The sequence below is a fragment of the Bufo bufo genome, chromosome 4 (assembly GCF_905171765.1).
Source record: "Bufo bufo chromosome 4, aBufBuf1.1, whole genome shotgun sequence".
NCBI classification, from domain to species: domain Eukaryota; kingdom Metazoa; phylum Chordata; class Amphibia; order Anura; family Bufonidae; genus Bufo; species Bufo bufo.
The window spans coordinates 597,645,716-597,667,733 of NC_053392.1; the positions used below are offsets into that span (position 1 = coordinate 597,645,716).

General features: G+C 47.6%; 1 long non-coding RNA gene across 1 annotated transcript in view; it reads right to left on the bottom strand.

Moving 5' to 3' along the window:
- The window catches only part of LOC120999574, a 69,032-nt gene extending 50,127 nt beyond the window's left edge, over positions 1-18,905 (bottom strand). Inside the window, exon 1 of the long non-coding RNA XR_005778563.1 lies at positions 18,802-18,905. This is a non-coding gene — a long non-coding RNA (uncharacterized LOC120999574). The remainder of the gene's footprint in view (positions 1-18,801) is intronic.
- Between the last annotated feature and the right edge of the window lie 3,113 nt (positions 18,906-22,018).

Below are 22,018 nucleotides of genomic sequence, written 5' to 3' on the forward strand. Positions count from 1 at the left end.
ACCATTTTCTCTCTTCCCTGTCCTGGATGGGAGGACCTAGTCGCATGGATGCTGTCATGAGTGAGGGGAAAAATAAAATCGGGGCACCATCAAGTGTCACAAATTGTGTAATGAATATTGCAGCCACCTATAGACTGCATCCAGTAGTAATTCTTCTCTGAATGTTGGTTTGCATGAAAACGTAACTTTTTTTTTTTTTATATATATATATATATTTTATTAATTTTTCAAACAAGGTGTACAATAGATTCTATTGCACGGGTGTCAAACACAAGGCCCGCGGGCCGAATCCGGCCCGCCAGACCTCGTCATGTGGCCTGCGCAGCCGCCGCCGATATGCGGCAGGCGAGCGAGCTGGCGGCGGCGGCTGGGCACAGGGAGATGAGCGCTTCCATTGTGGAAGCGCTCATCTCCAGTCATCTGTATCGCCGTCCTCAGGACAGCGATACAGATGCCTGCCTGTGCTGCGGTAGGGGAGGGAGAGGCGTGTCCCTTTCCCTTCCTCTGATAGGCTGCCGGCCTAGTGCCTGCAGCCTATCAGACGCCGGCGCAGGCGGCGCGATGACGTCATCGCGCTGCCTGAGCCATACAGCGTGGGACACAGGCCAGAAGAGGCCTGCATCGCATCACTGACATGGAGGTAAGTATGTGTTTTTTTTTATTATTTTTATTATGTACAATACTTTTACTGGCGGGGGCTGTTATTACTGGCAAAGGGGGGCCTGTTTGTTATTACTGGCAAAGGGGGGGCTGTTATTACTGGCGGGGGCTGTTATTACTGGCAAAGGGGGGGCTGTTATTACTGGCAAAGGGGGGGCTGTTATTACTGGCAAAGGGGGGCTGTTATTACTGGCAAAGGGGGGCTGTTTGTTATTACTGGCAAAGGGGGGGCTGTTATTACTGGCAAAGGGGGGGCTGTTATTACTGGCAAAGGGGGGGCTGTTATTACTGGCGGGGGCTGTTATTACTGGCAAAGGGGGGGGCTGTTATTACTGGCGGGGGCTGTTATTACTGGCAAAGGGGGGGCTGTTTGTTATTACTGGCAAAGGGGGGCTGTTATTACTGGCAAAGGGGGGGCTGTTATTACTGGCAAAGGGGGGGCTGTTATTACTGGCGGGGGCTGTTATTACTGGCAAAGGGGGGGGCTGTTATTACTGGCGGGGGCTGTTATTACTGGCAAAGGGGGGGCTGTTTGTTATTACTGGCAAAGGGGGGCTGTTATTACTGGCAGAGGGGGCTGTTATTACTGGCGGGGGCTGTTATTACTGGCACAGAGGGGCTGTTATTATTGACACAGAGGGGCTGTTATTACTGGGGGCTGTTATTACTGGCACAGAGGGGCTGTTATTACTGGCACAGAGGGGCTGTTATTACTGGGGGCTGTTATTACTGGCAAAGGGGGGGCTGTTATTACTTGGGGCTGTTATTACTGACACAGAGGGGCTGTTATTACTGGGGGCTGTTATTACTGGCACAGAGGGGCTGTTATTACTGGCACAGAGGGGCTCTTATTACTGTGGGCTGTTATTACTGGCACAGAGGGGCTGTTATTACTGGGGGCTGTTATTACTGGGGGCTGCTATTACTGGCAAAGGGGGGGCTGTTATTACTGGCAAAGGTGGGGCTGTTATTACTGGCAAAGGGGCTGTTATTACTGGCAAAGGGGGCTGTTATTACTGGCACAGAGGGGCTGTTATTACTGGGGGCTGTTATTACTGGGGGCTGTTATTACTGGGGGCTGCTATTATCTCCAAATACTTATTATGAAATCTTTCTCATTAGGATAAAACACAACATCAGCTCCACCGAGCCCCCGGCCAAAGTGTGGAAGTGGCGTCCGAGATCCCCAAGGGCCAAGCCAAGTAACTGTAAGTTTTCTGGCCCTTTGAGGGTGACCAAACTGCTGATGCGGCCCCCGATGAATTTGAGTTTGACACCCCTGTTCTATTGTATGCTTCAGATATAGATTTCTTGTTTACAAAGTGCATAAGAATAATACATAAAACATTCAAATACACCAACCCCTACCTCTGCCCCCGTCTCCCCTCCAAACTATGATGCAGCTTGAATTTTCCTTTTCTAGGTTTATGTTTACGAGTTCTCAATTTAAATCCTAGTAGTAACTACTATCGAAGTCATATAATCCTCTATCTGATGGAATGAATGATGATGGTTTGTATGTTTTATGTCTAAATCCTCTAATACATTTTGTTTATATCAGCTCATTTGCTTTCTCAGTGGAATAAAATGCTTGGATATATTCTAGCCATTTTGTGTGATATGCTTTCTGTGCTTTGTCTCCTTTTCTTTCTGCTAAAAGAGTTTAGTATGATCTATGATCTCCTTCATTGACGGTATCACAGGTGTTAACCAGTGTGGCCATCAAGATCACATGCATCATTAACAGAGTTTGAAAAGTTGTTATGTGTAAAAGGAGTTTTTCAGGAGTTTTCACTAAGTTCGTCCGTAGTTTATTGTTTAATTCCTGTACCACTCTTTCCCATAAATCTGCTATTTGTGGGCATTCCCAGATACAGTGGTATAGATCAGCTTCCAGGAGTTTACATTTGGGGTAAAATGTTTGTCTTTCCTTGCTAGATATGTTTTTGTTAATTTTAATATTAAATCCATATATTGCTTTGTGTATGTTTAAAATGGGTTTCCCTCCATATTTCACTTGATACAGCTTTTTGTACATTATTCCACCCTTAATGACAATTGTTGTGGAGTCACACTGTTTTAGGTATATGGAAGATTTAATTTAAGATTATAATGGGCTATCTTCATATATATTTTATTGACCATTTTTTATCTCCTGCAGTAGTTAGTATTACGACGATAAGGAGTAGCTTTTTTCCTAATGTCTGGAGAAATTGCCCTCTACTAAAAGGTGATTTCTGCGCCTCTAGTATGCCATAGATGAATATGGAAGATGGCATAACATTAATCCCTCAGGTGTATAACGCCATGGGTGGTAGGTGGTATTGTATCCCCCCCCCCCTTCCCTATTTTCAGTCTTACAGTTACTTTGCTCCTGCTAGCTTTTAAGTATTTTCTCTGATGTGCCGGAGTTCGAGTAAATATGTGATCACATGATCGGCTTTCCTGATTATATACCAATTCCTGTGCTCAATTGCTCTTCTGGCTGGGGAGGATGGGCTACGGTCACTTTACTGGTCACGTGATCTATGATCACATGATTGATCACTCTTGTGATTTGTGGCTCCGTTACTTCCGGGTTGGCAATGGCTTTTGGGTAAGACTTATGCTTTGGTTTCTGTTGTGCGATCAGACAGATCACGTGACCATTTGATCATGTGATGTGATTTGTCTCGCGATACCGGCAATCACCTTTGAGATTCTTCTAACCAATAAAACGTCCTTGCTTTTCGAGTGCAACCAATTTCACTATGAGAATTGCGGTATTTGTTCAATTATGAGGTATATAAATAGGATGTAAGTTCGACGGTGAGACACGCCCCCAGGAGGAAGTGTCGGGGAAACGCGCGTCGGGGTGGTGTTCCCTGTTGTACTCCTGGTCTGTATGACGCTCCAGCTTTACTTTGCAATTGTATACTTCTCTTTAGTGGCTCTTTAGGTGGTTCTTTTTTACTCTACATTATAGTATATTGGTGGTCGGTCCTTTAGTGGGCTTTAGACCTGGTTTCATTGAATGGGCACTATATTGTTATTGTGTATGGAATACATTGCTGGGTTTGGACATTTGCCAATCATGGGATAATGTACCTTGTACAAATAATTGGATAGGATATATGTCCTTTGATGTCATGCATGACCTGGTGGGTTCAAGGGGAACATCTGATGTTACAATACTTCTCACATTGCTGCCAATTTTAATTATTGATTATATGTTGTGTAATTTTTGAATAAAAATATGTTGTTATATCATATGTGTGTTTTGCTTTTGGTGTTTGTTGTTCCCTTTTAAAAATCCCAATATTTGGTGGTAAGCTAAGTAGTGCTAGTATAGGGTACATATATCTGGAAATGTGCAATATTGTAATTTTTGCTTGTCTCACACATCATTTACAGTTAGGACACTGTTAATTTGCCATTTCAGAAACGGTTTATTTAATAAGCCTGATCAAAATTTCCGGGTGGCTCCATGGGGAAAGGTATTTTGAGATAAGAAAGGGTAGATGATTCATTTCTCTCGCAGCTTCCCATGCTGCCACTGTGTCTTTAAGTAAAACACTCTGCTTGAGTTCTAAGGGGAAGGCTGAGTATCCTCTAGGTGCTAGTGGGGCCTTGAGACTCTGTCTTCTCACCCTTTGGCACGACCATGTCCTGTTGATTGACGTCTTAGTTCTCCTCTGTGCCCCGTAAAATCCCGCGCCTGCGCCATCCCGTTTATTATTCGGCGCAGGCGCAGTGAGTGAAGGACGCTCTCCTGCTGCCGGCTTCACTCACTGCGCCTGCGCCGAATACTAAAGTGGAGGGCGCAGGCGCGGGATTTTACGGGCACAGAGGAGAACTAGGACGTCAATCAACTGGACATGGGTGTGCCAAAAGGTGAGAAGACGGAGCCTCAACGCCCCACTAGCACCTAGAGGTTCATTAGCATATTGTAAAAGTAATTCATGAAAAGGAAATTACCGGTAAGCAATATGGTTTTTCCCTTTCATCCTCCATGACGGCATACCATGAGATATAACAGAATAATTCTTATTTAGGGAGGGACTTTAGCCTGCAGCACCTTTCTACCAAAGAAAGCTCCCGACTTGCCCTAGTCTCCAGCCTGTAATGTTTGATAAATGTATGAGGGCTTGACCATGTTTCTGCCCTACAGATTTGCTCTATGGATGCGTTTGCTTTCTCAGGCCAGGATGTTGAGACAGATCTCGTGGGTGGGCCGTCAGAGTCTTAGGTGGAGGTACTCCCAAGGATTTATAGGTCTCAGACAGTGGCGTACTGTCAATATAGGCAGACCACGCAGCTGCTATGGGGCCCGTGGGAGGAAGGGGGGGCCCAGAGTGCAAAGAAGCAAGGTCGGCTCCCAGCTACCACCACCAGCTCTTCTCTGCTGCTGGACTGCATTTAGTTTTACTTTGGTGAAAGGGACAGCACAGTACCTTGCAGGGCTTGTTCCTTTCTCCAAAGTAAACTTCACCTACCCGACATGAGCGGACAGCCCCCCCCTCCTCTCTGCAGTGTGATATTCCTTCATGTGTGAGGAGGGGGCGGAGCCAGAGGAGCCGAGGCAGCAGCAGGAGATGGAGACCCTGCTCTCTCTGACCTCCGGTGTCACTGTGCCTCCAGTATAAAGTCCAGTCCTCACTGCTCCTCCTACACAGCAGCAATGGGGTAAGTTACTGTGGGAGGGGAGTTAGAGTCCTAAAGCTGCTGCCCCTGCACGTCTTGTGTCCCTGTTGTTCCAGCCCCTCACAGACCTCTGCCCAGTGACTATCGCACCTATACTTCATACAGAGCAAGAAGTTATGTCTCCCAGTGACTCCCCCCCTCCCCCATCAGTGGCATTTCAAATTTCCCCAGCCCTCATCCCCCTATGTATGATGTATTGTCTCTGGAAGTTATATCAGTGCTGGAGCATTATAAGAGGAGCTGCTGATGTCAGTCACATATGATGTAATATCTCTGGAGGTTATATCAGTGCTGGAGCGTTATAAGAGGAGCGGCTGATGTCAGTCACATATTATGTAATATCTCTGGAGGTTATATCAGTGCTGGAGCGTTATAAGAAGAGCGGCTGATGTCAGTCACATAGGATGTAAATGTCTCTGGACAGTGCACCGCCCCCATCATTTAACCCCCCAGGTGCCACGATCAATGCTGATCGCGGCACCTGTGATTGAAGGCGGAGGAATGTGGTTCCCTCTATTAATAAAAAAATTATTTATCCTTAACCGTTTTAAAAGGTTAATTATACATTGTATTTCTTTACTCATTAGCAAATGGGTGTGGCAGCGGAGGAGCCAGGGCCAGGGGTGGGTAATGGGCAGAGTTAGGGGGCCCAATTCTGATTCTTGCTATGGGGCCCAATGATTTTTGTGCACGCCCCTGGTCTCAGATATAGACATTTATATCCATCTGGACAGGAAATTCTTTGTGGCTTTTAGACCTTTATGCGCCCCTAGGACTTGTAAAACTGTTAATTTAACCTCCAGAAGGTTTTGTGGCCTCTAGATAGAACAAGATGGCCCTACGCATGTCCACTTTGTGAAATTGTTCTTCCCACTCTGATTTTTGATCTGAGCAGAATGAGGCGAGTATAATTTCCTCTTGCCTGTGGATTTGGATACTACTTTAGGAAGGAAGGAATCATCCAATACTGTAAAAAATGGTTCAAACCTTTTTTAGAGCCTGAACATTGCTTACCCTACTTGCCGAGTTAATTGCCACCAAAATAAGGTTTTTAACTAAATATATTTTAGAGAGGCTTCTAACAGAGGCTCACAGAGGGATATAGTCAAACCAGACAGGACTAAGTTAAGATCCCGGGGAGAAACCGAAGGTCTTAGGAAGGCCTTAATCTATCTGCCCCTTTCCAAAACTGTATGACCCACAGGTGGTCCGCAATATTTTTTATCAAAACACTGAACTTAATGTCGATATATGGACTCTTAAGGTATTTTGACGCAACCCTTTCTTAAATCCTGATTGCAAGAACGCCAAAATAGCTTGAATGGAAAACTTCAGTGAGGAATTTTTAGATTGTGAGCACCAGCCACAGAACCTTTTGTAGACCTTAGAATAGATCTTGGAAGGAACCACTTCCCTGCTAGCCGCCATGGTATTAATTATGGTATCCGATAAGTCCTTGGATCTCAATGTCACCTTCTCAATTCCAAGCAGCCAGATGTAATTTTTCTACCTTGGATGGTGAACCGGTCCCTGAGACAATAGATTCCATGGGCTCTGAACTGACAGGAGCTTTAGAAGAGGCAACCACGACTTTATTGGCCACAATAGAGCTATTAACATCGCATGGGCTCTGTCTTAATGGATCTTTTTTAGCACCCTGGGATCTAGCAGAAGGGGAGGTAGGCATATGCCAACTGAAAGTCGCATTTTTTGGGGACAGCGCGTCTACCCCTATGTTCCCGTCGAAGGGGTTTAGGAAAAAAAAAACCTTCACCAGCTTCGTGTTCACTGTGGAGGCAAACAGATCCACCTGGGAAGTACCCCACAAGTCTGCTATCTGGAGAAAAAAACTTTTTCTAGGCTCTATTACGTTGACCTCAGCAATACCTTGCTTAAGAAATCCCCTTTTGTATTTAGGGATCCTTTTAGGTGTACTGCCGATAGGGACTTTAAATGAGCCTCTGCCGATTTTTCTGTTATCTGACTTAGGCTACTTTCACACTAGCGTTTTTTTTGCGGATCCGTTACAATAATACAACTGCATGTATCTGTCATGAACAGATCCGATTGTATTATGTCTTCTATAGACAAGACGGATCAGTCATGAAATCCATTGAAAGTCAAAGGGGGACGGATCCATTTTCTATTGTGCAAGAGCCGTTTTGCTCAGTTTCGTCAAGCGGACAGCAAAACGCTGCAGGCAGCATTTGGTGTCCACCTCCAGAGTGGAATGGTGACTAAAAGGAGGCAAACTGATGCATTCTGAGCGGATCCATTTCCATTCAGAATGCATTAGGGCAAAACTGATCAGTTTTGGACGGCTTGTGAGAGCCCATGACGGATCTCACAAACGGAAAGCCAAAATGCCAGTGTGAAAGTAGCCTAAGACTAAATCTCGATAGATATTAATGGATCATTAGCCTACACTTCTTGTTCCTCTTTGAGGTTAAGATAGGCTACCCCCGTCTTGTTGTCCGACCTTACTTGAATGTCCTTCTCTTCTATTTTCTGGGATAGCAGCTTCAGAGCTTCCCAAACCGCGTTAGATTCCCTCTAGTTTGAAGAGAGAGATATCCAATTCTCGGACCATTGTCCCTGAAAGAGAGATGCGAGCAGAGCTCCCCACCCCCAAAGGCTTGCATCCGTTGTTACACATGTAGGAGCCTGGGGCTCCAGGAAACCCCTTTCCTCAGATGTTCTGGATTTAGCCACCACTGCAAAGATTGATTTACTATAAGGGAATTTGAATAGTTTGCTCTAGCGAGTCCTGACTTCTGTTCCAACTCCGTAGTAACCACTGCTGAAGCACCCGAGTATGGAACTGGACCCATCTTACCGCCGGGGTGCATGATGTTAGTGTACCCAGGAGTTTCATAGCTTCCCTGATCATACAAGCTGAATGGCCCTGTAATCATGAAACTTTCTCCATTACCCATGTCACTTTTTGGGTTTTGGGGAGGAAGAAAGGTTTTTTGAAGCGTGGAATCTAAGCGAACCCCTAATAAAAGGTTAAACATTGGGATGGACAGGGGTTTGATTTTTCCCAATTTATCACCCAGCCAGGTTTGATAAAGCATCTGACAGGTTTGAAACAGATAGCTCAAAAGAAAGTCTAGAAAGCAATCTACGATTAGGTAGGTTAAATGTAGATTTTTTCCCAGACAAACTGCTATATGAAGGAATTTTTGAGCTCCCTTGCATACCGGAACATGGTACGCATCTCTCAATCCATTGAAGCCCGAAGGTCTCCTCTTAACAGGCTTATGGTGGATTTTATGGATTCCATCTAGAATTTCTCGTATTTTATGAATCTGTTCAGGCTCTTTAAGTTTATTATCAGACGGATCTCCCATTTTTTTTTAAACTAATAAATAATAACCTGACCTTTGCTGAAGGGGAGGAACCGACATAATAACCTTTTGAGCCATACGATTCAAGATGCCTTCTTCTAGTTTTTCTTGTAGAAGAACCGATTTTTGAATTGGGTTTACTTTGAAAACGTTTATGGGTGGAGGAAGACTAAAAGAAATATCGTAATCTTTGATATAATGTTTAGAACCCAAGGGTTCATGGTAATTTCTTCCCCTTCATTTGAAAGATTTAGTCTTCCTCCCACCTGAAGACTGGCGTTATTGCTTGGAAGTTGCAGGACTTTGGGGGCCTCTCTCAATCTTCTGACCTTCCCCTCTGGAACACTGTTCTTCTCTGTCAGATCTTTTGAATTGGAAGGATTAAAAGGGGATTGCACGGCCGCACCGATTGGCGGGGTCTTTTAGGGCCCCTATGTCCTCAAGGGGAAGGGTATTATACCCTTAAGACAACTTTGAAAAGGACACTTCTACTTTTGGACAAAAGGTTAACAAGACATCATCTTGTTCACTAAAGAGAAGTCTACGACATATTGTTTTAGCAATAAATGACTCCCTATCTGGGGGTCTTCAACCAGTCCACTAAACATCTCGTCATGGACTGACCTTTGGGCTTTGTAATCTGAGAGGTCCGTGGTTGCCCTGACAGTTTTAATTAATTACACTGCTCAAAAAAATAAAGGGAACACTTAAACAACACAATGTAACTCCAAGTCAATCACACTTCTGTGAAATCAAACTGTCCACTTAGGAAGCAACACTGAGTGACAATCAATTTCACATGCTGTTGTGCAAATGGGATAGACAACAGGTGGAAATTATAGGCAATTAGCAAGACACCCCCAATAAAGGAGTGGTTCTGCAGGTGGTGACCACAGACAACTTCTCAGTTCCTATACTTCCTGGCTGATGTTTTGGTCACTTTTTTTTTTATCATCTGTGTTTTTATTAATTTGAATAGCTAAAGAAAGCCATTTAACAATGTCATGACAGCTTACAAACATTCCCAACCGGGATTCAAGTAACAATAGTTTACATGACACAATCTCAGTACAATGTATGAGTAGTTTTACATCAACTATATATTGCATATTCTGATGACATCTTATCGAGCATCAACTTTATTTATATCTATCAACTAGATAAGAAGTTGATGTACCCTTAATGTAGAATATGCATAGTATAACAAGTATGAAAATAAAAAATAAAATGTAAGAGAGGGGGGGGGGGAAGGAGAGGTGGTATGGGAGGAGGTGGGTGGTAAGTGTGTTTCATCAGATTATTTCTACAAGCTGAAGCTCATGCATTAGGCGGGACAGTTGGTCGTGTTTCTCCACAATATGAAGAATTCAGCCAAGCATCCCAAATTTTGAGAAACTTATGATGTGTGCGACATGACCTACTGGACATCTCTTCAAATCTGCAGATTTGATGTACTTTTTCAATCCATTCACTGACAGAAGGAGGAGTAATACTTAACCATTTCAAGGGGATTAGAGATTTGGCTGTTTTGGTCACTTTTGAATGCTGGCGGTGCTTTCACTCTAGTGGTAGCATGAGACGGAGTCTACAACCCACACAAGTGGCTCAGGTAGTGCAGCTTATCCAGGATGGCACATCAATGCGAGCTGTGGCAAGAAGGTTTGCTGTGTCTGTCAGCGTGGTGTCCAGAGCATGGAGGCGCTACCAGGAGAAAGGCCAGTACATCAGGAGACGTGGAGGAGGCCGTAGGAGGGCAACAACCCAACAGCAGGACCGCTACCTCCGCCTTTGTGCAAAGTGGAACAGGAGGAGCACTGCCAGAGCCCTGCAAAATGACCTCCAGCAGGCAACAAATGTGTATGTGTCTGCTCAAACGGTCAGAAACAGACTCCATGAGGGTGATATGAGGGCCCGACGTCCACAGGTGGGGGTAGTGCTTACAGCCCAACACCGTGCAGGATGTTTGGCATTTGCCAGAGAACACCAAGATTGGCAAATTCGCCACTGGCGCCCTGTGCTCTTCACAGATGAAAGCAGGTTCACACTGAGCACATGTGACAGACGTGACAGAGTCTGGAGACGCCGTGGAGAACGTTCTGCTGCCTGCAACATCCTCCAGCATGACCGGTTTGGCATTGGGTCAGTAATGGTGTGGGGTGGCATTTCTTTGGAGGGCCGCACAGCCCTCCATGTGCTCGCCAGAGGTAGCCTAACTGCCATTAGGTACCGAGATCCTCAGACCCCTTGTGAGACCATATGTTGGTGCGGTTGGCCCTGGGTTCCTCCTAATGCAAGACAATGCTAGACCTTATGTGGCTGGAGTGTGTCAGCAGTTCCTGCAAGACGAAGGCATTGATGCTATGGACTGGCCCGCCCGTTCCCCAGACCTGAATCCAATTGAGCACATCTGGGACATCATGTCTCGCTCTATCCACCAACGTCACGTTGCACCACAGACTGTCCAGGAGTTGGCAGATGCTTTAGTCCAGGTCTGGGAGGAGATCCCTCAGGTGACCGTCCGCCACCTCATCAGGAGCATGCACAGGCGTTGTAGGGAGGTCATACAGGCACGTGGAGGCCACACACACTACTGAGCCTCATTTTAACTTGTTTTAAGGACATTACATCAAAGTTGGATCAGCCTGTAGTGTGTTTTTCCACTTTAATTTTGAGTGTGACTCCAAATCCAGACCTCCATGGGTTGAAAAATTTGATTTCCATTTTTTTATTTTTGTGTGATTCAACTATGTAAAGAACAAAGTATTTCAGAAGAATATTTAATTAACTCAGATTTAGGATGTGTTATTTTTGTGTTCCCTTTATTTTTTTGAGCAGTGTATTATGTATCCTCTGAGGAAAAAAGAAAGCTTATCAACTCCAGAGGAATCAATAGAGTCAAGACATTCTAACTCTGAGTCCTTCTCTGAGGATGAGAATTAGAATAGAGACTTTTAGGTTCCCTACGCTTTGAAGTAGTGGGCCCAAGGATGGCTATAGGATTTTCAGATGGGGCCGAACGCACTCTCTGATTACCTCCCTTACTCCTCTCTGATAGAGGAAACCAAGTGTTTTGCCATATTGGCAATATATTTCTTGCAGAATTTCTTGTATGTATCTGGTAATTTTACAGAACACATCACACATTTCCTATTTTTAGGACTAGATTTAGCTCTCTGAGCCCCATCCTTATCACTCTCCACGCATACAGGCAGAGAGGGAGACAGAGGTAACAAGAGGGTTAGCATAAGTAAATTATACAGCATCCCCCCCCATGTGGAAGAAACTTACAACAGTAGGCCCCAGAGAGCTCTCTATCTGGCTTGTTCCCAGTTCAGACATACTGTCCGGCCTCTGAACCTCAGTCCCCTTAAAATCTCTTACCTGCAGACCTCAGATCAGAGGGCGACATCCGCCTTGATCTTGCGTGCCAATTTTAGCTCCGTCCATGCGTTCCACCGATCGGAAATACCTCTTGCAAAGCACATGGGGTTGACTTCCGGTGGCGTCATCGCAAACGCCAAAAGTATCGGGTTGCGATGAAGAGATTCCTATACGACCGGAGGAACTCCCTGAGTGTCTGGTCCGCACATGGACCTCCAAGCCCGACGCGCAGAGCGGAAAATAAGGAGCAGGGATCTCCATCAGCTCACCAGCACCTTAATACCCAACTAGGGCACAGGTGCTGCCTGCTTCCCTCATGTGGTAAAGGCATTCCGAATCTTCTATTCCGCTGCCTCTGCCTGCCTTACACAGAAAACGGACTCACAGCAAGTGCCATGAGGATAATCTATCTCACACCTGGAGGGTCAGGAAGACACTGAGGAGGAGCCGAAGGAAGGTCAGATTTATTCTTCCTGTTGTCACGGAACCATGAACCAGACGTACAACAAGAGATAAGTGAAAATAAGAAGGCTTTATTGAAAATAAAGCTGTAAAGCAAAAGTCCAAACGGATGGTGAAACCGAGCAGAGTCTTTGCGAAGCCAGAGGTCAGGAACCAGAAGGGTAGTCAGACGAAGCCAGGATCAGGAACCAGCAGGGTAGTCAGACGAAGCCAGAATCAGGAACCAGCAGGGTAGTCAGACGAAGCCAGGATCAGGAACCAGCAGGGTAGTCAGACGAAGCCAGGATCAGGAACCAGAAGGGTAGTCAGACGAAGCCAGGATCAGGAACCAGAAGCAGCAGCAGTCTTAGAAGCATGTGAACACAAGAGGACCAAGCAAGGAACTGAAGCCACAGACCTCCTATATATATGAGCTAGGCATCCAGCTCCTCCCAGGGGAAGGAGGAGCCGCAGGGTGGAAGGCTACAAGAAACCCAGAAACCAAGATGGCCGCCAGCACATGTCAAACGAAGGAGAGCAGCAAGCAGGTAAGACCATGACAGTACCTCCCCCTCAAGGGCCCCTCCTCCGCGGAGCACAAAACGGTTTCTGAGGGAAGCGTGCGTGGAAGGCTCGGAGCAAGGCAGGAGCATGGACATCTGCGGAGGGAACCCAGGAACGCTCCTCTGGACCATAACCACGCCAATGGACCAAAAACTGCAACCGACCGCGCACCAGGCGTGAGTCCAGGATATTGCTCACCTCATATTCCTCACGATTGCCCACTTGGACCGGACGAGGCCGAGGAACCGAGGAAGTGAAACGATTACACACCAGTGGCTTCAACAGGGAGACATGAAACACATTGGAGATCCGCATGCCAGGAGGAAGCGCAAGGGCATAGGCTACCGGGTTTACCCTGCGAAGCACTCGGAAGGGACCAACAAAGCGAGGCGCCAGCTTGGGAGTGGGCACTCGAAGGTTGAGGTTGCGGGTGGACAACCATACACGGTCTCCGACCTGGTAGGAAGGAGCAGGCGCTCGTCTGCGATCAGCCTGGAGTCTCTGGCGCTGCGCAGAGACCTCAAGGGACTTCTGGATCTGTACCCAAGAAGCACGTAGGACGGAAAGGTGATCCTCCACAGCCGGAATATCCTGGGGAGAGAATACCTCCGGTAACACGGCAGGTTGGAACCCATAATTGGCCATGAAGGGAGACGTCCCAGAGGAAGAGTTCACCGCCGTGTTCCTGGCAAACTCAGCCCAAGGCAGGAGGTCAACCCAATTGTCTTGGTGATCGGAGACATAGCAACGAAGGAATTGCTCCAAGGCCTGATTGGATCGTTCTGCGGCCCCATTGGACTGAGGGTGGTAGGCCGAGGAGAAGGAGAGATGAATCCCCAACTGGGAGCAAAAGGCGCGCCAGAACCTGGACACAAACTGACTCCCCCGATCCGACACAATCTCCTTAGGCAAACCGTGCAACCGGAAGACCTCCCTGGCAAAAATCGTGGCCAACTCTTGTGCAGAGGGTAACTTCTTGAGAGGAACACAGTGGCACATTTTGGAAAACCGATCCACAATCATGAGAATGACCGTATGGCCTCGGGATGCAGGGAGGTCCACAATGAAATCCATCCCCAGGTGTGACCATGGACGCTCCCCGGTGGCTATGGGTTGCAGAAGGCCCAACGGAAGGTGCCGAGGGGACTTACTCTGGGCACAAACGGAGCATGCCGCTACATATGCGGCGATGTCGGAACATAGGGAAGGCCACCAGAACAGACGTGAAACAGCCCAGGACAGCTGATTCTTTCCAGGATGCCCCGCGGTCTTGGAGTTATGGTAGGTTCGCAACAACCGAGTGCGCAACTCCTCAGGCACAAAACATCTGCCGTTGGGTCTCCCAGAGGGAGCACCAGATTGAGCCGCCAAAATCTGCTCACCCAGGGGAGAGGTCAGGCTGGTGCGAATGGCGGCCAGGATCTGATTCGGAGGTATGACCGAAGTCGGACTCGACTCCTCCCTGGACAGCTCGGAGTACTGCCGTGATAGGGCATCCGCCCTGATGTTCTTGGAACCGGGTAGGTAGGAGACCACGTAATTAAAACGTGACAAGAACAGAGCCCATCTGGCCTGACGTGGTGTCAATCTCTTGGCCTCAGAAAGGTAGGTCAGATTCTTGTGGTCCGTCAGGATGAGAACCGGAACCACCGAACCCTCGAGCAAGTGCCTCCATTCTTTAAGGGCCTGCACGATGGCCAATAACTCCCTGTCACCAATCTGATAGTTGCACTCCGCGGAAGACAGTTTCCGGGAGTAAAACCCACAAGGAAGCAGAGGACCCTCTGGTGTTCTACGCTGAGACAGAAGGGCGCCTACTCCCGTCTCAGACGCGTCCACCTCGAGGACAAAGGGCAACCCAGGGTTGGGATGCGACAGAATCGGAGCCGACACAAAGGCGGACTTTAGGGCCTCAAAAGCTCGGATGGCCTCGAGCGGCCAGACCTGGGAATTACTGCCCTTCCTTGTCAGATCCGTGAGAGGCTTGGCCAGCATGGAAAAGTCCCTGATGAACTTCCGATAATAATTGGCGAAGCCCAAAAAGCGCTGCAGGGAACGAAGACCACTGGGCTGGGGCCACTGTAAGACAGCCGAAACCTTCTCAGGATCCATGGAGAACCCCTCAGAGGAAATGATGTAACCTAAGAAGGTTACCTGGGATCGGTGAAATTCGCATTTCTCAAGCTTACCGAACAGCTTGTTCTCTCGTAACCGTTGCAACACTCGTCTGACATCCAGAATGTGGGCCTCCATGGATTCAGAATATACCAAGATGTCATCCAAATAGACTACCACACACTGCTGCAACAGGTCACGGAAAACATCGTTGATGAATTCCTGAAAGACTGCGGGCGCATTGCACAACCCAAAGGGCATAACCAAGGATTCGTAATGACCGGTCCTGGTGTTAAACGCGGTCTTCCACTCATCGCCCGCCTTGATCCTTACCAGGTTATATGCCGCCCTCAGGTCGAGTTTGGTAAAGACCGTGGCCCCTTTAAGGCGATCGAACAGCTCGGAAATCAAGGGTATCGGGTAAGCGTTCTTGATCGTGATGCGATTGAGACCCCTGTAATCGATGCAAGGCCTCAACTCACCGCCCTTCTTTTTCACAAAGAAAAATCCAGCCCCTGCCGGGGACGAAGATTTGCGAATGTGTCCGCGTGAAAGCGCCTCCCTCACGTACTCCTCCATGGCCTCATTCTCCGCTACCGACAGTGGATAGACTTTGCCACGAGGAGGAACGGCACCAGATTGTAACTCTATGGCACAATCATATGGGCGGTGCGGAGGTAGGGCAACCGCGCGCACCTTATCGAATACATCCCGGTACTCCTCATATTCAGGAGGCAACAGAGAGTCCGAGGAAGTACACAGCAACTTGACAGACCCATGGATGCAACTAGCCCCACACTGCGGTGACCACGAGAGGATCTCGACCGATCTCCAATCGAAAGTCGGATTATGCTTCTGGAGCCAGGGGTACCCCAAGACCACCGAGTAGTGTGGAGACGAAATAACCTGGAGGCAGACCGACTCTCTGTGAACGGCACCAATGGCTATCCCCACTGGAAGGGTCTCATGAGTCACGTGTGGCGGCAGAAGGGGTCTGCCGTCTATCGCCTCAAGAGCCAGTGGGGAACCTCGAGCCTGCAGAGGAATGGAATTGGCGGCAGCGAACACACTATCAATGAACAAACCACCAGCACCAGAGTCCACCAACGCCTGGGTCGTCACCGAGCCCCCGACCCAGGAGAGGACAACAGTGATCAGTGGTTTGTCAACACGGGAAACCGGGGACGAGGAGACTCCACCCAAGATCTGCCCCCGACAGGATCTCAGGGTACGAGCGTTTCCCGGACGGTTCGGACATGCCAACCGAAAATGCCCACCGATACCACAGTACATGCATCGGCCCTCACGTCTCCGGAGTGCCCTCTCCCCCTCGGACAGGCGAGCAAACCCCAGCTGCATGGGTTCACCCCCAGACAAGTCATCCCCAGGAGGCGTGGGAGGAGAGGGAGGCACGGGTGGGACAGCAAACGTAGGCACCAATCTGTTAGAAGACCTCCGCAGGTTCTCCTTAAAGGAAGGTCTCTCCCTGAGTCTGGTGTCAATCAAAATCAGGAAAGAAATAAGAGACTCGAGCTCAACTGGTAGGTCCTTAGCTGCAACCTCATCCTTCAAGGCATCCGAGAGACCATGAGAGAAAGCAGCGACCAGAGCCTCATTATTCCAGCCCACCTCTGCTGCCAGGGTACGAAACTCAATGGCGTATTCAGCTACGGATCGTGAACCCTGTCTGATGGACATAAGGAGCTTCGCAGCAGAGGCAGCACGAGCCGGCACATCGAATACCTTCCGAAGAGAAGCAACAAAACCGGAAAACTCGGCAACCACCGGATTGTTGTTCTCCCATAAAGGGCTGGCCCAGGCCAAGGCCTTGTCCGAGAGCAGCGAGATCAAGAAGCCCACCTTTGATCTCTCAGTAGGAAAGGCATGTGGCAGCAACTCGAAATAAATGCCCACCTGGTTAAGGAAACCTCGGCACTGAGTTGGCTCTCCCCCAAAGCGCTGTGGAAGAGGGGCAGAACCGGTCATACCCCGAAACACCGCAGGCGCAACAACAGGTGTCGGGGTAGACTCTGGCGCAACAACCGGAGCGGCAGTAGGAGCGAGCCCAGGAGCGACAACCGACCCATCGGCAACGGGAGCGAAATGAGCCGTGCGTTCAAGCAGGGTTTGCAACGCCACAGCGAACCGACCCAACAGGTGATCCTGCTGATCAAGTCTGGCAACCAGCGTGGGTAGCGAGGATGGCCCTGTACCGTCAGAATTCATGGCTTGGTCCTAATGTCACGGAACCATGAACCAGACGTACAACAAGAGATAAGTGAAAATAAGAAGGCTTTATTGAAAATAAAGCTGTAAAGCAAAAGTCCAAACGGATGGTGAAACCGAGCAGAGTCTTTGCGAAGCCAGAGGTCAGGAACCAGAAGGGTAGTCAGACGAAGCCAGGATCAGGAACCAGCAGGGTAGTCAGACGAAGCCAGGATCAGGAACCAGAAGGGTAGTCAGACGAAGCCAGGATCAGGAACCAGAAGCAGCAGCAGTCTTAGAAGCATGTGAACACAAGAGGACCAAGCAAGGAACTGAAGCCACAGACCTCCTATATATATGAGCTAGGCATCCAGCTCCTCCCAGGGGAAGGAGGAGCCGCAGGGTGGAAGGCTACAAGAAACCCAGAAACCAAGATGGCCGCCAGCACATGTCAAACGAAGGAGAGCAGCAAGCAGGTAAGACCATGACACCTGTCCCTACCTGGTAGGAGGCGGGTCATCTCGCATGGTATGCCGTCATGGAGGATGAAAGGGAAAAATGATGTTTTCATGCAAACCAACATTCAGAGATGAATGTGTTACTTTTAGAACTACTAGATACAGTCTATAGGTGGCTCCAATATTGATTATACAATTTCCCCCCCTCCCTGTTTGGGTGTGATACTAGGACACCACTGGGTTTACAATTTATGTCTAGAACCCGATAACACACGGTGTAAGGGAAATAGAGAACTGCTCCCCTATAAAACCCCTCTGCACATACAATAATCCTATATGTTGTCAGACCAGGACTATGACTGTGTTCTCTGAGGCGTCAACAAGGGACCATTTAACAGCTGCCATGAGATATTTTGGGGCCCCATATACTGGGATTGGTCAGAGCCCCTGGGGAGAGTGGGGTATAGCATTGAAGTCTTCAGCAGGAAGGGGTGAGCAGAATGGGCGGCAAGCTGTCACTGACCACTGGGGATTTGTCCTCCTATGATTACTTCTTTAGAACATTGTGAAATCTTTATGGTCAGACAGGCAGCTGCTACTGTTCATTGGTGGCTCTTTTTATTTCAGCTCTTTTTATTTCGGCTCTACCATAAGGCTTTTCCTATTTCCAAAAATTCTGAAGTGTCAGTAAAGCCTCTAAGTACTACGGAAAGAGGGTTCATAGAAGTTAGAAGAATGGGTGATAACCCCCAACCTTCTGATCAATACTGTGGGACACCTGGTATCGGTAACAATTGTGTGCTAATAAAGGAAAACCTGTCAGAAAGTACAATATGTGACCCCCAAACTGCCACCACTACCTGACTATACAAGGAGTCATCAGTAGCCAGTGAAGGAGCAGAATCTGTGAGTCTTCTCTGCTTTATGTAGTGGTTACTACTCACCTGGGTGGTTATCGGTGGGAATGTCCTCTATGATCTGCTCATCACCCTCACATATGTATCTTCAGCATTAATATTGGTCAGATCTTTATCCAGATTTAAAAGCTGTGAAACAGAAATGGTAAAAGTCAGCAGACTGATGGAGAAGTCGTGTGGAAGGTTTGATGTGACCAGAAAAGATCATTAATTACAATGACAATAAGTGATGAAATGACAGCAGAGTTATCAGCTATGGCAGCGGTCCATGCCTATAGCTCCTCTCCTTCCTGCTGGGGGGCACGCCTGCTGCCTGGTTTACCTGCTCGATAGCTTTAGGGCTCCAGTGGTCCAGTCCCACAGACATCCCTCTCTCCCTTCCCATTGGTCCCGGCTGCTGGAATAACGCTGTCCTCCCACACAAGCTGAGGCCTGCTTCCTGCCGATAATGACCTTCTCTGCCCATAGGTCATGTGTGCACACACTATCTCTGGCTCTTATAGGGCCGGCATGCACGCACTCTGATCTCTACAAGCCATGGAAAGGAGCCTGATCAATAGGTTCTAGTATGCTAGTTTCATGCAAAGCTTGCTTGCCTGTTCTGTGTACTGACTTCTGCCTGACTTCTAGATTGGACCCTTTGCTGCCTGACCTGACCCTTGCCTGATCTCCGTTCTGATCCTGAGCTGCTTGTCCTGACAACGGACCATTTATCGGACTACATGTATTCTTCCTTTCATGACCCCGTGTGTCACCAGTCACTTGTACAGAAACTACTTCAAGTGCAGCAGCCTAGTGATTCCCCTTCACCAAAGTCCAAACCCCTGTACAGGGGATAAAATGGGAGGGAAGGGGGGGCTCACTTATATAACACACTTTGGTGCAGAACCATGTCAAATCTGTTCAAGAAACACAGTGGATCTACATGTGCCATGTTTCATTGTCTGACCCAAAAATATATGCAGGTCTCCTGTATATATGCATCTAGTTGGTTCCTTCTCTACAGACCAAAAAACTGTGAGAAGATCCAGACAACATGTAAGGTCTATAGTTAGCTGTAATCCTGCCATCTCTACCTTTCTCATTATACAAGGATAAAACATATAATACTGGTTTATAAAACAAGACTGAACACAAGATCTTCACAGCACTTCTACAGATCATAGGGAACCTTTCATGAGACCTTATTTCCATCTATCTGATTATCATATGGAAGTCTTTGATGTTCTTCTGAACCATCCTGTAGAAGAAGAGGACTGGGACATGTTCTCTCTTCTTTAACTGTAGGAAAAACATACAGTGACAATTAATTTCTTACATATAACTAGTGAGAGGATGTGTGTATTTAGTCATGTCTTTTACTTGGTGGCTGGTGATCATCCATCATGACGTTCTTGTACAGATCTTTGTATTCTTCTAAATACTCAGACTCCTCCATTGAGAAATAGACGGCGACATTCTGACACCTTATAGGAACCTGACAACACAATGATACAGTCATCACCCAGATCCCTTCATAGTGTTACTGTATAATGTCCCGGCATTCCCAGCGATGTCACCTCTCCAGTCAGCAGCTCAAGGATCTTGTTGGTGAGCTCTAGGATCTTCTCTCTGTTGACTTTCTCATGTATCGGGATGTGAGGTGTTGGCCTGGATATTGGGCTCAGAATTCCTCCCCGTCCTTCAGATACTTGGGCCTTACAATGCTCACTAGAGGTCTTCTTCACTACTGTGTATTCCTGGTTATGGAGAGACGCAGTAATAAATATCAGTCCATACATCTCCAGAGTCCCTCACCTCTCCAGTCATGTCCATCTGTTAGTAACATAGAGAAGATGATGTAATGTGACATCATCAGAATCTCTCACCTCTCCAGTAAGCCGGAGGAGGATCTCTAGGGTGAGATTTATTATACTCTCTGCCATCTTGTCCCCATCCTTATCCATCCTTGATGGGTCAATCAGGAGAATGATCTTATATAGGAGATATACGCTGAGCGGATCCTATATTGTAGGAACCTGAATGGAAAGAAGATGAACCGATGTAAAATCATAGAAAATCCCACGTAAAATACAATTACTGGAGATAAGAAGAGGAAACACTGGAGGAGATAATAAAGTGTATCAAGGCAGTTCCTCCATGTTTCAGGTCAAAAGCCTGTCACACCTTCATATTACCACTATAGTCAGTTACAGGTCACAGCGGTAATACCAGTATAAGGCTACTTTCACACCAGTGTTTTTTGCGGATCCGTCATAGATCTGCAAAAACACTTCTGTTACAATAATACAACTGCATGAATCCGTCATGAGCGGATCCGGTTGTATTATGTCTTCTATACCCAAGACGGATCCGTCATGAACACTATTGAAAGTCAATGGGGGACGGATCCGTTTTCTATTGTGTCAGAGAAAACGGATCTGTCCCCGTGGACTTACATTGTGTGTCAGGACAGATCCGTCTTGCTCCGCACCACATCGCGGACAGAAAAACATTGCTTGCAGCGATATTCTGTCCGCGATGGGAGAGCAACCAAATAGAACAGAAATCATTTTGGTGACTCCGTTTTGTTCAGTTCAGTTTTGTCCCCATTGACAATGAATGGAGACAAAACTGAAGCGATTTCATCCTATGACGGATCTCAATAGCGGAACTGAAAACGCTGGTATGAAAGTAGCCTAAAGCTGTAATCTGGTGGATCACTTCATAGATCTAGAGCTCAGACTGCCCTCGTCCTATCAGTTGGAATCACAAGAATAAAGGGCATCTGTCAGCAGATTGGTACCTGTGACACTGTCATGGTCTTACCTGCTTGCTGCTCTCCTTCGTTTGACATGTGCTGGCGGCCATCTTGGTTTCTTGTAGCCTTCCACCCTGCGGCTCCTCCTTCCCCTGGGAGGAGCTGGATGCCTAGCTCATATATATAGGAGGTCTGTGGCTTCAGTTCCTTGCTTGGTCCTCTTGTGTTCACATGCTTCTAAGACTGCTGCTGCTTCTGGTTCCTGATCCTGGCTTCGTCTGACTACCCTTCTGGTTCCTGATCCTGGCTTCGTCTGACTACCCTGCTGGTTCCTGATCCTGGTTTCGTCTGACTACCCTGCTGGTTCCTGACCCTGGCTTCGTCTGACTACCCTGCTGGTTCCTGATCCTGGCTTCGTCTGACTACCCTTCTGGTTCCTGACCTCTGGCTTCGCAAAGACTCTGCTCGGTTTCACCATCCGTTTGGACTTTTGCTTTACAGCTT